Raw genomic sequence first — 17,227 nt, forward strand, 5'->3', positions numbered from 1 at the left:
GGCATTTTATTACTCCAATCTCTTTATCATTATTACATGTGTAATTTGGACACCAGAAACTGAATTTCCATGTGTCATTTTTACTCACTCTCATTTAATTAATCTTCTTCCTTGTTTGATATCATCTGTGTCTCAGAACCCAAGTGTAGGGAGTCACCCTAGCCCCGCCCAATAGTCCTGGGGCAGGTACCAGGTGGATCCGGGGACTCGCCCAGAAGGGCGTGGTGAAGGAAAGCCGGGGTGACGTAAGGGAGCTTCTTAAGGGGCTGCATGTGGGGACCCTGGGTCTCTTTTGTTCTGGCCGCGCTGGCTGGGTTCTATAACCTAGCTCTGGCCTGTGTTTCACCTTGCTGTCTTCTGAAATAAAGAGACCTTAATCCTATACCCAAGCTCCTATTTACAACTTTCAGGTATTGGTTTCTGATCTATACTCATTTTACTTGTGTTCTACATGTTTCTCTCTTTCAAAATTACTTCAAATTTCTTGAGTTTTACAGGTGCTTCAAGGTAATCATAAACACAATATCTAAATATTAAAAGCTGTTTTCCACAAATAAGGGAGAATGTTGTTCTTATTCTGGTCCTGCATTACTTTTTTTTAAAGGTACAATGCATTTACATATAAAAATTCTCATAATTTTATTTTTTTTCTTTATGCATTAAGAAAGGGGGAAACAGAAATTTTTTAAGAGGCAGAATACTGAGAATTCTGCTATGCTAAAGTCTCTCCTAAAATTGGTTGCATAAACAAGCCTGGAAAAATAGCTAAATCAATAGACATGCTACCTTGGAAGACAGAATTTCAAAGGGTCCTATCCCTAAACAAAGAACTATAGACAGCTATTGAGTATTAGGAGATGAAGTAGCCTCTCTCAGGAATGAGCTCCATTAATGGTTAATACAATTCAGGGAGGTCTGCCCTGAGACTGCATCTACACAAACAACAAAAGCTGTCTCAGCATGTTATATTTATGTATTTTTCATCCATTAATGTGTAATAAATATGTATATATTCATAATATAATAACAACACATAATGTTATGTAAGTAACAGTAAAATTTAAAGAAAAAGAGCCTATCAATTTAATACTAAGAGTAATAGGAAAAGGTTGTTGGAGGTAGGAAAAGGAATAGCAGAAAGTGATATAATTCCATTCCAATTAAAATGAATAAAAAAGTAAAAATGAAATAAACAAAACAATAAAAGTGAAAGAATCATAAAGGACCTTTGTTATACCTATCGATAAAATAAAATGATACATAAAAATAATTTAGCCTGGTAAAGAAGAAAATTGTAACACATGTTACATTACATGTGGATCTTGAAATTATCACAGAACCAACTGATGCATTGGTATGATATGATTTTGTGGATGTACTTAATTCAACTAAAATGTACATTTAATAATAATTTAGAATAAAGACTGTCCACTGTGTTATATATTATTTCACAAGTAAATAAACAAACCAACTCAGTGTGGAGACATGGAATTTCATAAAGAATTTAATGCCATCTGAGACAAACATGTCTTTAACATGAGCATGAATGACAACATTATGTGTCGCCCATAACTCTGTAAGATCCTTATTTTCCTATAACAACAAAAAATAAAAATTAATTGAAAATAAACTTTTAAATGCAAACATGGAAAAAGTAAAGAGAAAATATTGATTATTTAAATAAGAAGGGAAGTTTGAGATTTAGTATACTGTGTTAGTCAAATACACATCACTTGAAGGCATGACAATCATAAGACTGACTCAGCTACAACTGATTATAAATTTGGTATATTTACAAGATTAAACTGAAGATAAGATTGTCAAAAATGTCACTTCTTACAAAGTATACATAAGGCACTGAAAATATTCATCCTTGGAATATAATCTACACTGAAAAACTAAAATCATATAGGTAGTAAATTGCCTAGGTTAGAATAGCTAATGACACATTCTTTTGTATATCAAACATACAAAACAAAAAAACTCAGTGCAAAAAAGAATTTTATTTAGGGGTTGAAATATTAAATGTTTTTAAAATATTATAAAACAAATGGCAAAACATGAGGGAATCAAAAACCATTGTCTATTAAAAAAGAACAATATTTGAAAAAATAAAAACTCAAATCAATCCTTAAAAGATAGTATATAAGCAAAAAGTGGCACTCTAACTGAAATAAAATGTAAGCATTAAAATATTTAGTAAATATGGAACGGAAATGAAGTAACACTCTACTCTCAAATTTTCAATAAAACTATGTATAAAATTGTAGAAACATTTGTAGAGAAATTAACTGTGTATTTTTATAATTTGAATATAACATGTATAGAAATAAATAGAACTAATGATTAAAAAATAAGATCTATGAAACCTCCATACACTGATAAATTATCTTAATATCACTGACTAAAGAGAATGATATAAAATAAAAGAATTAAAAGTGAAGGAAATGTCTCATCATAATTTGCACATATTGAACTGACTCCTCATTTTTGGTGTGTAGTGGAGCATATTAGAACAAGTATGATACATAATTACTTCCAGCAAAGAAAAGAACACAATGATATTGTTGAATCAATAAAATTCACTGCAGCTTAAAACATGAGAAAATATGTAAGAAGAAAACAAACAAAAAATACTGTCAGGAGAGAGATCTTTCCTTGTGATTTGAGAACATGTCTTCCAAAGGATAAGTCTTCAAAATATAATAATTCACTATCACAGAGATTTACAAATAAAATAAACTTTAAACATTCAGATACATGTTCAAACTCAGGATTCAGACAAAAATTTCCAGGTAAAAACAACTAAATGTTACCTAGCATCTTTACTGTTTTCATAATTTAAGGGATTATTCATGGACTGCAGCTATAAAACAATGACAGAATAATTCCATAGCATGTGGAATTATCAATTCATGCCCACTTCTTCAAGTAAAATGGATAAATAAATTATTAAAAATCATTCTAACATTTGTTCTGTGAAAATATATTGATATTTTTAAATGTTACACTAGTTAGGATATATATTTATAATAAAGATTCTAAGGATAACTATCTCAAGCAAAAGATGAAACAGAACTGTGAATGGTCTTTTTATTGTTTTTTTACTTAATTTTTCCTTGTATCTAAAATATATTTTTTCTCATATAATGTATGTTGGTTATGATTTTCCCAAAATTTACTTCAATCAGTTTTCTCCCATCTGTCTTCCCACCCTGTTTCACTCTGTTTCTCATTAGAAAACAAACAGAATTCTAATGTATAACAATAAGTAATAAGAAAAAATAAAAAACAAAAACTATCACATCATAGTTGAAGAGGACAAACAAACAAAAGGAAAACATGCCTCAAGAAGTTACTTGAACTAGAGACCCACTGGTTTGCACACTCAATAATCCCATGAAACCTGTGCATGCCGCCTCAGTCTCCTTAAATTAACATGAATTTTGATTATGTTTTTTGGTTTTGGGTGGTTTTTTTGTTTTTTGTTTGTTTGGTTGGTTGGTTTTTTTTTTTTTTTTGGATTTTTTTCGAGACAGGGTTTCTCTGTGGCTTTGGTGGCTGTCCTGGAACTAGCTCTTGTAGACCAAGCTGGTCTCAAACTCACAGAGATCCACCTGCTTCTGCCTCCCAAGTTCTGGGATTAAAGGCATGCACCACCAACACCTGGCCTGTTTATGTAGGTTTAGAGCATCTTGTTTTCTTAGTGTCCTCTATCTCCTCCAGTTCTTACACTTAATCTTGAGGCTTGAAGGGTTTTGATGGAGCCTTCACATTTTAGACTGAGTGTTCCAGAGTCTCTCTGCCCATTGTCCATCTATGTGTCTCCTTATTTGTTCCCAGGTTCAAGAAGAGCAATATTCCCTGATGTTTGAGCAAGGGCCTGATCTATGAGTACAGCAGAATAACATAAGAAGTCTTTCTAGTGTTACTTTTCTTTTTTTAAGAGCAGTAGTATTTGATTTTACCACGACAATCTGTGCTATCTATTCTCTGGTTCTTGGTCACCTAAGAAGTGTGAAGTATGTGTTCCATTGTGGAATGGGCCTGAAATCCAATCAGTTACTGGTTGATTACTCCCACAAACTGTACTTTCATTGCCCTAGAATATCTCTCAGGCAGAAAACCACTATAGATCAAAGGGTTTGTGGTTGGCTTGGTATTTATATTTGTCTTTTGGTAGCCTGCAGAGTATTTTTCTGTATCAAAGACACTTAGAATGTGGAAGTGAAGGCTCTATGGAGTCACCAGATAGACTTATGCATGCACAATAATTTGTGTAGATACTCTGTCTAGCAATGACACATTTCTGTAAGTTTATGCCTACAGTTTTTGTAACAGCCTGGATTATTTGAGGATGATACACTTTGGACAACAACTTAATTAAATGCAACCCAGCTCCAGCATTAGAAACTTTTTGGGACCAAGAGATGGACAATGGCATCTTTGTTTCCTTCATTATTTTGCAATGTCATTTAGATCATCTTTATATATCTATGTATTGTGTGAAGCTTCTACTATATTAGCTTTCCATACTAGCCCTCAAGTGACATTTAATTAAAGCAGTCTTTCCCAATAACCCCTCCCTCATTCCCCTCTCATCATCCTCCTGTTCTAGCCTCCCCCAACCATCATATCTATTCTATCTCCCTATCATGACAAGATCTGTCTGTACCCACTAATAAATACCATACTGTACACCTAAATTCTGTGAATCTATGAAAAGTAGATCTGTTATACTTGACTTAACATCTAATCACCACATGTAAATAAATACATATAATATTTGTTTTCTGGGTCTGGAAAACCTCACTCAGGATGATTTTTCTATAGTCCATATACCTGAAAAATTTATGATGGTATTTTTATAATGACTGAGTAATAATCCATTGTGTAAAAGTACCACATTTTCTTTATCCTTTCTTCTGTTGAGAGACAACTATTATGCAGAGAGCAGCAATGCACAAATTTGAGCAAGTGCTTCTGTAATAGAATGAAGTAAAGATCAGTTTTGTGTCCAAGAGTAGTAAAGCTGAGTCTTGAGATCAATACATTCTCATCTTCCTAAGGAACTACTACACTGATTTGCAATGGTGGTACAAATTTGCAGTACCACCAAATTTAGATGAGGTTTCCCCTGACTACCCTGGACAACAGAAGCTGTCATTTGTTTTGTTGATTTTAGGTATTCTAGCAGATATATAGATATATCTAGAATATATCTAGAATACCAGATATATTGTTTCTAAATATTCTTTTTTTATTTTGTAGGCTGCATCTTTGTTTGGATGGGCACAATTCATTGAAGATATTACAGTTTTCCAATGTGAGTTTCTGCCCTTCTTATAGAAAATCAGGTGTTCATAGATGTGCACATTGTATCTACATTTTCCCTTTGATTCTATTGATCAACATATCTGCTTTTCCCCATACTTTACATTTTATTGCTATAGATTTTAAATATTAATTGGGATCTAGACTAGTGATACCCTCAGATTTTCTTTTAATTTTTGGAATTGTTTCATCTATTCTGGATTTTTGTGTTTCCAGATTAAGCTGAGAATTGTCCTTTCATGACCTGTGCAAAAATTGTTTTGGAATATTGAAAATTGCATTGAATCCAGTTTGCCCATGTTAGGGTAACCACTTTTACTCTATTAATTCTACCAGTACATGAACAACAGAGATCTTTCCTTGTTCTTCTGTCTTCTTCAATATCTTTTTCCAATGACTGAAGCTTTTATCTTACAAGTATTTCACTTGCTTTTTTAGAAGTTTTCCCAATATATTTTATATCATTTGAGACTACTGTAAAAGAGATTGGTTCCTTAATTATTTGTTCATTCAATTTTTCATTTGTATTTAGGAGGTTTGAGATTTTGAGTGAGTTAATTTTGTATTCAGCTAATTTGAAAAACACTTTGGTGAAAGTATTTATCAGTTGTAGAAGTTTCTCAGAGGAATTTTGGAGTCACTTGTGTATACAATAATATATCATCTGTTAATAAAAATACTTTTACTTCTTCCTTACCATTAGTAATTCTTCCTTACCATCTCATTAGTCTCCCATTGTCCTATTGCTTCAGTTAAGACTTCAAGTACTATATCAAATAGGAATAGAGAATATGAACAACCTTTCCTCATTTTTAATTGTAGTGGAATTTCATTGAGCATTTGAGTTTCTCTCCATTTAATCTGATGTTGTCTATTGGTTTCTTGTGAACTGCCTTTATTATGTGGAGCTATGTGCCTTTTATCCCTAATATCTCCAAGACCTTTTATCATGAATTGATGATTAATTTTGTCAAAGGCATTTTCTTTATCTAATGAAATTAATTTTCTCAAATGCATTTTCTACATCTAATGAAATGATGTTGTTTTGTTTGTTTTTCAGCCTTTTTATACAGTGGATTACATTTACTGATTTATTTATCTTGAACCATCCCTGCTTTCTGGGCTGTAGTCTATTTGATCATGGTGGATAATCTGTCTGATGTTTTCTTGGAGTCAGTTTGCAATATTTTATTGAAAATTTTGCATCTGTTTTCATAAGAAAAGTTGGTCAGTAATTTTATTTCTTTGCTGGGCCTTCATGTAGTTAGGAAATCAGGGTTACTTGACCTGGTAAACAAAATTAGACAATGTTCCTTGTATTTCTATTTTGTGAATAACTTAAAGAACATTAGTATTAACTCTTCTTTGAAAGTCTTATAGAATTCTGCACTAAATCCATATAGCCCTTATTTTGTTTTGTTTTTGAGGTTTTATTTTGCTTTGTTTTGTTTGTTGATTCAAAGATTTACTTGACTACATCTATTTCAGTAGAGGGTATAGGTCTGTTTAGATTTCTTGTTTCATATTTTGAGCAGGTATCATGCTGTTTGTGTTGCTGTACTTCTAAAATATGACTTGAAATTACTTAAGGAAATCTCTCCTGCATTGTTCTTTTTGCTGAGGATTATTTTTGATGCCCGACTTCTTTTATACTTCCATATGGATGTTTTGTGCTATTAATTTGAATAATATCATGGTGTTATTTAATGACATTTAATTGAATCTGTAAAATGATTTTGATAGTGTTGTTATATTTATGGTAATTATGTCACTCCATGACCATGGGGTTATTTCCATTTTCTAGTGTCTTCCTCAATTTGTATCTTTAGATATTTAAGTTTACTTTTTAATTTTTGTTTAATATTTTCACACAATATATTTTGATCATGTTCTTCTCACTTTCTAAGTACACCCAAGTCCTTCCATCTACCTATCCAGCAAACTTCCGGTTCTTTCTCTCTATTGATCACAAAATTCCAAAATATAATAAAACTAAGAAATAAGAATCCAAACAAACCAGTGAAACCAATAATAGGCAAAAAAAAAGTTCAAACAAGATAAAACACCAACACAAGAAAGAAGTCATAAATATGAATTCCCACCCCTAAGGCAGAAACTATTTGCGATTCAAAGATGTTAGACAAAGGAAAATCAGTTGTTTTCCAATGGAATGTCACAAATACTCCAGGATATCAGACTCTATATTTCATGGGGCAGAGGGGAGTAATGTTTTTTATTTCATCATGTTTTTGTTGGGTTTAGAATATGTTTCTTTTATTTAACTTTCTGACACAGCATTTTCCATTGGGAGTTCTTTCACTTACATTTTTGTTTAAAAAGACATATTGAGTGAGCACTTTTTGTGAGAAATATTTTAGTTGTTACTTAAAAATGTTTAAATATTTAGGAAAAGAGAGAACAAAAACAATGCTAATTTTCATTCAGTTTGGGTAAACTCAATCAGTACGCGTCTTTTTTTCCCCCTCTGGGAAGGTGGCAGGTTTTTATAATTTTATTTACTGATTTTTTTTCTAACACTCAAAGGGCACAGATTTATTTGTTCAAACTAGAAAATAAAAGTGCCTAGTGATGGTTTGACTCTTAGATGAATTAAATATTAACAGATGACAAGCACTAGATGAATAAGTGGTAAGATGCAGAAAAGAAAAATGACTTCGAAGGACCTATCAGTAGCAGCCAGCATGCTGAGCAACTAAACCAAGAAGAGCAACAACAATTTATTATTAAATGTGATTAAGGAGCAGGCGTAAATAATTTTACAATGAGAATCTAAGTATAATATTAAAGCTGAAATTGAGTAATCATGAATAAAATAAAATGTTTTCAATGAATATTTTATTGAATTAATGCATTGACAACCTGTGGGAAATAGACAAAAATAATCATGTAGAATTGAGTAGGATTCCTGAGTTTGCTATTAAAGAAGTAAATGAATTTGTAGTCATTTTTTAATCAACCCATGAACCTTCTTAACATATCAAAATGTGTAAATAAAAATTAAAAAGCTTATTGTGGGGGATATAGTAATAACTTTAAAGGACATATTTTAAAATCTCTAAAGGACAAGGAAATTAGACCTTAGAAAATATCCTCTTCCAGTATTGTTCTTAACAATCTTGTTTGTATTTTAGATTATTGTTTATTTAATCTTTTATAGTTTATATAATATATACAATGTATCTGGACCATAACTACTCCCAACTCCACAATCTTTTTCCTCTCAGAACTTCCCAGCATATCTCCCTCTTACCTTCAAAGACATCATTTGTTATTTCTCTCTTTGTTTAGTATCACATTGACTTAAATTAGTGCTGTCTTTTGCAATGATGAGTGATATTATTGCCTTGATCTTGTACAGATAACTATAACCTCAGTGAGTTCTCAAGTGTGATGGTCAAATCATGTCCAATTTCAAAGCATTCCTCTCCATCCCCTGGCATTAACACTATCTCCAGTCCCTCTTCTAGCTTTTCTCTGAGCTTTGGGATAGGGTCAGAGTGGAGGGCTTATACAGATACCTACTTGTGGCTGAGCAGTGCACAATAAAGTTTTTCTCTGTTGTCTGATAAGCTATGAGATTTTACAATGCTGCACACAGCAGAAAGGGGCATTTCTGTTAAAGGTTGAAAGCAACACTGATGTATGTTTTGACAATAATCACATTTAACAAAACAACCAGACTAATACCTCATTTGGGCTACAATTTCCCGAGCTTGGGGCCATTGACTAGGTTTATTGCACAAAAAATTCTTTTCTTCTTGTGGTGCAAGCCTCAGATCTAATTATAAAGCAGTGGCTTACCTGCCTGACCTTCCTGAAATTACTGTGCAAGTGGTCACATCCTGCCTTTTTTGATCTATATTGTTACATTCATAGAGCAGCCCCCTTTAAAGCCATTGAATTTTTTCTCGCCTAGTGGCTTATGTAGCAACTTCAGGAACTGTGAAAGCTGCCCAACAAGGAAGTTTTCAGGTCAGTTGCATTTTGATTTTGATTTTAATATGTCCTGCAACCAAAGTGAGCTGTGCTATCAGCAACAGGAGCTTTAAAACTGTTTCTTCTAGTTTTTGAGACTAAAACATAATTACATAATTGCCCCATTTCATTTGCCCTCTGAATTTCCCCAAATAATGCTCCTTGGTCTCTCTGATGGCCTTCATTCATTAATTGTTGTCAATTAAATATATGCATATTTATTTTATTCATAAATATATGAATACAACCTTCTCAGTCTACATATAATGATGCATCTGTGTATACAATTTCAGGACTGACAATTTGGTATTAAAGAACCAATTGGTGATCTCTTCCCTGGGTAAAATTTCTTCCTGTGTCAGAATTTGTTAGTTAACTTTAATTTTTTTGTGTATGGTTGAGGCAGCACAGACTTTCCCTTCACCAATTTAACATATCTGTTGTTGTTGCCCTTGTTCAGCTAATGTTTAGGTAGTAATATTGGTTAGAATTTACAGTTGTATCTTTTGTTAATTCTAGGAAACAATCTAGTGTCGTACATCAAATTCCTGTTCCTCTGACTCTTACATTCCTTCTGTCCAACCCTTCTGTAATTACCCATGCTCAAAGTTTAGGTGCTGGTGTCATATTATAAAATTATCCATTGAGACTGAATTGCACAACTTTGCATTTTGATTGGCGATAGTTTTCTGTAATGTCCATTTGTTTTGAAGAATATCTCCCTGATGAAGGGTGAGGACTACACTTATGTGTAGATACAAGAACAAATATTTAGAATGTATTTAAGAATTGTGTGGTTTAGCAAATGAGTGCTGGAGGTTCTCCTCCAAGATCTATGACTTCATTAGCTCTGAATAATTAGGCTATATCTCCAAAATTATACACAATTTCCCCTAGTCAAACAGTACTTAAGTTCAGCTGAGTAGTTTTGGTTACATCCAAGATATGTATGGCATGACTATATCTTTAGTGTTATCATGTCATAGTGGTTGTTATTGTGATCCATAGGTGTCATAGCTAGGTAGAACAGCTGGTTGATTACCTCAGGGGAAGCTGGTATGATGACTTCTAGTATCACAAATTAGTCCTCTGGAATGAATCACTCTGTTCAGTTCCAGATCATGGGCCTCATGGCCTTTCTACACAAGAACTTACCTTCCACCTTTTGGGACAACCAATGGCAATAGCAATATCTTATAATGTTTGATTTTATGAGTACATAATAAAGATCAATGGCTGTAGCATTTTAATTTGGAGGTACTCTGGGTTAACACTGAAATACAACTAGTAGGGAGATGTAGTATGACAAATAAAAATCCAGAGACAGACATTAAACATTGGGGTTCAAGCTGTAGATCAGAAAAGCAAAGCAGCCAGCCAGTGGCTCTTTCCTCTACCAATGCTGAAATGGAGATCCTGCCTTCCCTGTGTCTAGAAAGTGAATCTGACATGATACCCTTCGCTTTCCCTTGTATACTTTAGTGCTGGGATTAAAGGTGTGTGTAGCGGAAATGGTGGCCATGTCCACTTGGAGGCTGGCACCCTTGGGTGTGGTCAGAGTGACATCCAAAGATTTTAAATATGAGGGTTGCAGGCATGCATCTCTCTCTGTTCCCTGTCCTGCCTGGTTGTACAAGACTGGCATCTGCTAATCAAACTTGCTCTGACTCCATTGTGATCTGAATTTATTGCGTTTCACTATAGCTCTGTAAGCTCTATTACTCTTTTAAATTGGTTCACTCTCACAAAACTTTGGGTGGCCTTAAAATCATGGAGACCCCTCTGCCTCTTTCTCCTGAGTCCTGGAATTAAAGGTGTGTGTTACCACTGCCCAGCTTCTATGGGTACCTAGTTTAGCTAGCTTTCCATTCTGATCTCCAGACAAACTTTATAAAATCATTAACACTATGGGGAGATATCCTTTGTCTAGAACAGAGATGTTCATTTAATAACCAATGTCTGGGAGATATTCATTTAATAACCAATGTCTTCTGGGCAAGGCATTGTCCACCTAAGCAATATATTTACGTTCCATAAAATGATGGATCTCCACAAGTGTTTTTCATAAATTTCTGGCTTTCATTAACCTAACTCAACATTTTCGTCTCCCTATTCCACTGTCCATATCCCATGGAAATGGGAGCAATATTTACATTAATATTAACTCTGTTACTATATGGAACAAATCTTGAGTATACAGACGGTGGCTTTTCTGGAAAATCTGCTTTAAGTATTAGCTTTTGACTTAGGTTTTAAACCTGGATGTAGGGAAAATAACAATAAAATTTATTGCTGTACTTAAAAAAACTAACTTTCTCTGATGCCACACTTTATAGCCCATTAATTTTATATCTTCTAAACCAATTACAGGATGATTACAAATTCAATGGATAAGTATGTACTTAAGTAAATGTGATAATTTATGTAGAAATTGATAAATATTCTAACCAGTGGACCTAAACCCTCGATGCTGTTATATTGACTGTGATAAAGTAGTCAAATAGTAACTGCTGTCATCAAAGTTTTTGTTTATTATTATTTAGTCTTGTAGGCTGATGTCATGGCATATTGAAATGGTAGAAAAAGGTTTTACTTAGCACTGACTAATTGCTTCATTAAATTCCATGGGCTGTCCAAGAAGAATGTGATCTTAATGGAAGGTTGCAGCAATTCTCAATAGTTCTGTATTTGAAAGTCTTCACTTAAACATACTTCTTATGGATTAAAGTAAAGTCTTTTTTTTTCTTGGTCTACATCTTAACCCTACAATGACCACAAGTATATTCTGTAGAACAGTAGATGAAAGATTTTTAATTTTCTTAACATGTTCATTCCTTCAAATAATCACCTTTGCAATTTAAAGGTGTAAGGCATAAAATTACTCTTTGTTTATCCTTGTATCAACACAGTAATTAAAATTGCAAAATTAAACTTAGTCCCAAAGTATTCATTTATAGTTTCTGAAAACCATAAAATAACAGGTTCCTTAGGAAAATAGTTTTCATTTTTATTTTTCATGTATTGTATGTTTAGCCTACATTTAAGGATCAGTACAGCATATGTATAAGTCCATGCAAGTGTGAAGATAGTGTAAGATCCCTTGGAACTGGCGTTAGAAACAGTTGTAAACCATTGAAAATGAATTAGGACCTCTCATTAGCAACAGTTTCTTTTAACTAATGAGCCACCTCTCCAGCACCTCTCTCCTTATCTAAATGGCTGCATCACAGACTAGCCTGACAGGAATCTACTCCCTATTTGACTAAAACTTGTAAAATGATGTTGAGGGTGGAAATTGGTTATTTTTATAAAGATTCATATTGTTTATGAAATAGGTGCTTAATATTTTATTCTCCATTTCAAGGATTATCCATAATAGTTAAAAAGATACTAATCCATACCTAATGAAATAGTAAATTGACATATTAATTGATTGTTATTTTTATAACATAAGAACTCTTGTCACTAACTTACAAATTTTTCAATTAGGACTATATTAATATTAGCAGTTAATCACTATACACAGGAAGGGGTTCACTGTGCTGTTTCAGTCCACAAAAACTACATATTTGATTATATTTACTCCTTAAAACTCTTAGTTCTCCAACCTGTTGCTTTTGACATGTCTGCTCTACCATAATATTTCCTTAAAACATTAAAAAAATGAGATCATGCACATGAGAATCAACATGTACAACCTTTTTGCTTGAGTCTTGTTTATTGCTAATCATGACTTAACATCATGATTAGTAAATGACATTTTCAAGAAAAGCTGGTTTTCACATTACATGAAGCATTATTAGAAAAATCTGAATGTAGATATTCTAGTACTTGTCTCAGGATTTTATTATAATTTATGACAGGCTATAATCTAATGTGCCAATCTACCTCAACATATCCTCTATTTATTACTATAATTACAGTTATCCCAAGCATCTATTAGTGTCTTAAATAAAGTAATGTTCATTGTAAATTCCAGATAGACAGAATTTTTAAAAAAATGTACAAAGAAAATGTTCTTTTTCTTTAGCCAGGTACTCACAAGGATTGGTTGGACAATTTTTTTTTTCATTCTAAAGCCATCTATAACTAATGCCTTCCATTCTGTCTAAATTTGTAAGGCAACGAATTTTTTAAAACTTCTTTGACATTAAGATCAAAGTTAAATGATATGAATATAATAATTAATTTTCAGGGATGATTTTGAAGACATTTTGCAATTAGGGCATCACAGACCTGAGTATTCATTTTAATTCCTGATCTTCAAAAGAGTGTTGCTGCACAAGAAAAATATTATCTCTATTAACAACAATTAATTTCTTTATGAAAAAGATTTGCAATGACTTCTTGAAAGGTAAATTCTAATGTTTAATTCATGAGTCTATGTGAGAAGTTCATATTTCATATTTATTGTGTTATAATCAAACATAATATTCCATTGGTTGCATAAAAAACTAAAAATTATATCTTGCCTTATATGTCTTTTTCAGAGAAGTAGTAAATTCTACTATTTGTTTATTATTTTAATTGTTCTTTTAAATTTTTTCTCATATTGTTTACTGACCCCAGTTTCCCCTCCCACTGCTCCTCCCAGTCTGTTCCACCTCCTCCCCTCTTCCCATGATTCATGCCTCCCCCCTTACCCTTCAGAAAAGATCAAGCTTTCCAGTTGTATCAATTGAACATGACATAACAAGTTACAATATGACTAGGCACAAACCCTCATATCAAGGCTGGATGAGGAAACCCAGACAGAGAAAATGGTGTCACAAGAGCAGGCAAAAGTGTCAGAGATATCCCTCACTATAACTTATACTAGTTCCAGAAAAACACTGATACACAACAATAAAATAACACAAAGCCTAAGTAAAATCCATGGATGTTCCATTATTGTTGACTCGGTATCTGTGATCCCCAATGAGCTGCTGTGGACTGTATTCTTGTGATAAGCTCGACTCCTCTGGTTATTAAAATTCTTCTCTCCTTCTTCTGCTTGGTTCCTCAGCTCTATGTAATGTTTTGCTGTGAGTCCCTGCATCTTCTTTCATCAGTTTCTGGATGAAGCCTTCCAGATGACAATTGGGCTAGGCTCTAGGCTATGAGTATAGCAGAATATCATTAGTTATCATTTCATTGACTTTTTCCCAGTTCTGTTTGGTTATATCATAGGTCTCTGGACTATTCAGTCTCTAGGTCCTAGTCCTCCAGGCAGTGCTAGAGTAGGCTCTCTCTCATGGTATGACTCTCAACCTGAACCAGTCATTAGTTTTCCACTCCAATAATGGTTGTGTCACTTTTACACCAACTGGCAGAGCTAATTGTAGGTCAAATCTTATGTGGCTGGGTTGGGGTTCCAATTCCCTCCTCTGAAAGTCTTGCCTGCTTACAAGATATTGAAGGGACCAGCTTCCCTTTTGGCAGCCATAACGGCCGAACACATGCTTCTATGAACTTGTCCTAGACACTAGAAAGTCAGATGCCTGCCTCGTGACAAGGAAATAATCAGAAGTTAGCTGGTGGCGCTATGCTTTATGACCCTGGGTGTGCTTTACGGACAAGCACACAGCAATGACGCACAAAGCATAGCAACCACCCTGGGAGGGCCTATGGACCATAACAACCAGTTGACCAATCAACATAGGGCAAGCCCTCCAAGCCTGGAGGCACACCAATCGTGAGCCTGTGCATACCCCTAGACACTCCCCTTACCCTGCCCTACAAGATCGGTACACAGCAGGTTCGAGCTGTCTTTTGCTAGCCATCTGCCATGGCGGGTGGATGAAAGACCCTAGCTAACATGGGGTTAGCTCATTAAATTACAATAAAGCCTCGTGCAGTTTGCATCAAGCTCTCGAATCTGCCTGGTGATTGGGGTGACCGAGAACGTGGCCTGGGACCCCAGATACCTGAGTTTTCCGGGGGGTCTAACAATATGGTTGGTTCAGACATCCATAGGGTGTCATCAGAGTCTGCTGTATCTGTTGGGATAGGGCATAGGCCCACCCCCTGTGTCTTGGTTCAGGGGGTATCCCTCTATGTGGAATGGGCTCCGAAAGTCCACACCTATGCTAGGGATAAGTACTAAACTTCTACAGGAGGTCCTAGAGATTTCTGAGGTTTCCTCACAGAAACCCATGTTCCTGGGGTCTGGATCAGTCCCATGCTGGTTTTCCAGCTATCAGTTTGGGGAGCAAGAGTTCCCAGATGTTCACGTCAGCTGTTTCTGTGGGTTTCACCAGCCAGGTCTGGACCCCTGTGCTCTTCACTGGTCCTTCTCTGCATCTGGGTTCCAGTTCAGTTCTTGATTAGTTGTCGGTGTCTGTTTCTACTTCCACCAGTTGCTGGATGAAGGCTATAGGATGGCATATAAGTCAGTCATCAATCTCATAATCAGGGGAGGGCATTTAATGTAGCCTCTCCTCCGTTGCTGAGATAGTTAGCTGGTGTCATCTTTGTAGATCTCCAGACATTTCCCTAGTGCCTGATTTTTCTGTAAACCAAAAATGTCTCCCTCTATTATGATATCTCCATTCTTGTTATCATCTATTCTTCCCCTGACTCAAACTTTCTGCTCCCTTATGTCCTCTGCATCCCTCTTCTTCTTCCCTTCTCATTCTCCTAGCTCCCTCCCCCCTCTTCCCGTGCTCCCAATTTGCTCAGCAGATCTTGACCCTCTCCCCTTCTCCAAGGGACCATGTATGTTTCTCTTAGGGTCCAACTTGTTTATTAGCTTCTTTGGCAGTGTGGATTGAACACTATGTCATCTATAGTGAAAGAGAGTTTGAGATATTCTAGGAACCTTCATCTAAACAAAACCCAAGAAGAATATATTTTATTTCAGAAAACAAAACAAAAACAAGAAAAGCAATCTCATATAGTCTTCAAAGATATGACAATCTGATGAAGCAATGCCCCAGATCTCATAATTCCAGAATCTCTTTACTCAGATAAGTTGACTTCACCCATAGGCCTATGTTCCCAGTGTATTCCTTGCAACATATGTACATTTTGATTCCTCTAAGTAATCAAAAGCTGTCTTTATAATATCTTGGTTAATATATACAGATAGTGATGGATTCAGGTATATATAATAAACATGTGAAAAATTATGATCATATATCTTTGAATGTATTCATCACATATATATATACATTATATATAAATTTGTATTTCATATGCATATGATTATTGCCTATGTGAATGAATATATGCATTCATCCACATATAAGCTCTTCTTTATTATGTATACATGTATGTGCATGCAGATATATGTATACATATACACACAGTGTTTCCTATGACACAGTGGTTAGTTTCGATTTAATGGTTGTAGAAGACTTGTATAAAGATAGAAAGTTCTTGGCCTTGAAAGTACAAACCACATGGCATATCTAACTGGGATAATTAAGGGAATGAATGGGAGGTTTTATTTCCTAAACAATAGGGAATTAAAATTAAATCTAATTTTGAAAAAGATACAAGCACTTACTTGCATTAAGAGTTTTTGGCCTTTCTGCTTTATTTAATACAGTGGTTTATAATCTCTTCATAAAGACTAATTGAGCTAAACAAGTAAATTATGAAAATTAGTTAGGAAAGAGGAATATGGAAGGAATATAAGAATAAACTTTAGACATAAGGATGCATTCACAAATTATATACATCCATTCTTTCCATGGTAGTATGCTCTCCCTTTGATGACAGCAAAGGAAAAGTGAAAGAAGGACATTGCAGAGAAACAAATGGAAAGCACTCTATGAATGAATGCAGCAAAGGACATGCAGAGGAGAACTTGGAGACAGATGTGCAAATATCCTGATGTTTTAAACATGATGACATGATGCTCTGTTCCTAGGGCATAGTTGTGTGAAGTCTCTTTTGTTAACCTTGAAGTTAA

At 34.4% G+C, this 17,227-nt stretch overlaps 1 long non-coding RNA gene across 1 annotated transcript in view; it reads left to right on the forward strand.

Moving 5' to 3' along the window:
* LOC107977245 overlaps positions 1-17,227 on the forward strand; it is a 35,882-nt gene that overhangs the window by 2,178 nt on the left and 16,477 nt on the right. Inside the window, exon 2 of the long non-coding RNA XR_003481487.2 lies at positions 5,272-5,326. This is a non-coding gene — a long non-coding RNA (uncharacterized LOC107977245). The remainder of the gene's footprint in view (positions 1-5,271; positions 5,327-17,227) is intronic.

The sequence above is a fragment of the Cricetulus griseus genome, chromosome 2 (assembly GCF_003668045.3).
Source record: "Cricetulus griseus strain 17A/GY chromosome 2, alternate assembly CriGri-PICRH-1.0, whole genome shotgun sequence".
Classification (NCBI taxonomy): domain Eukaryota; kingdom Metazoa; phylum Chordata; class Mammalia; order Rodentia; family Cricetidae; genus Cricetulus; species Cricetulus griseus.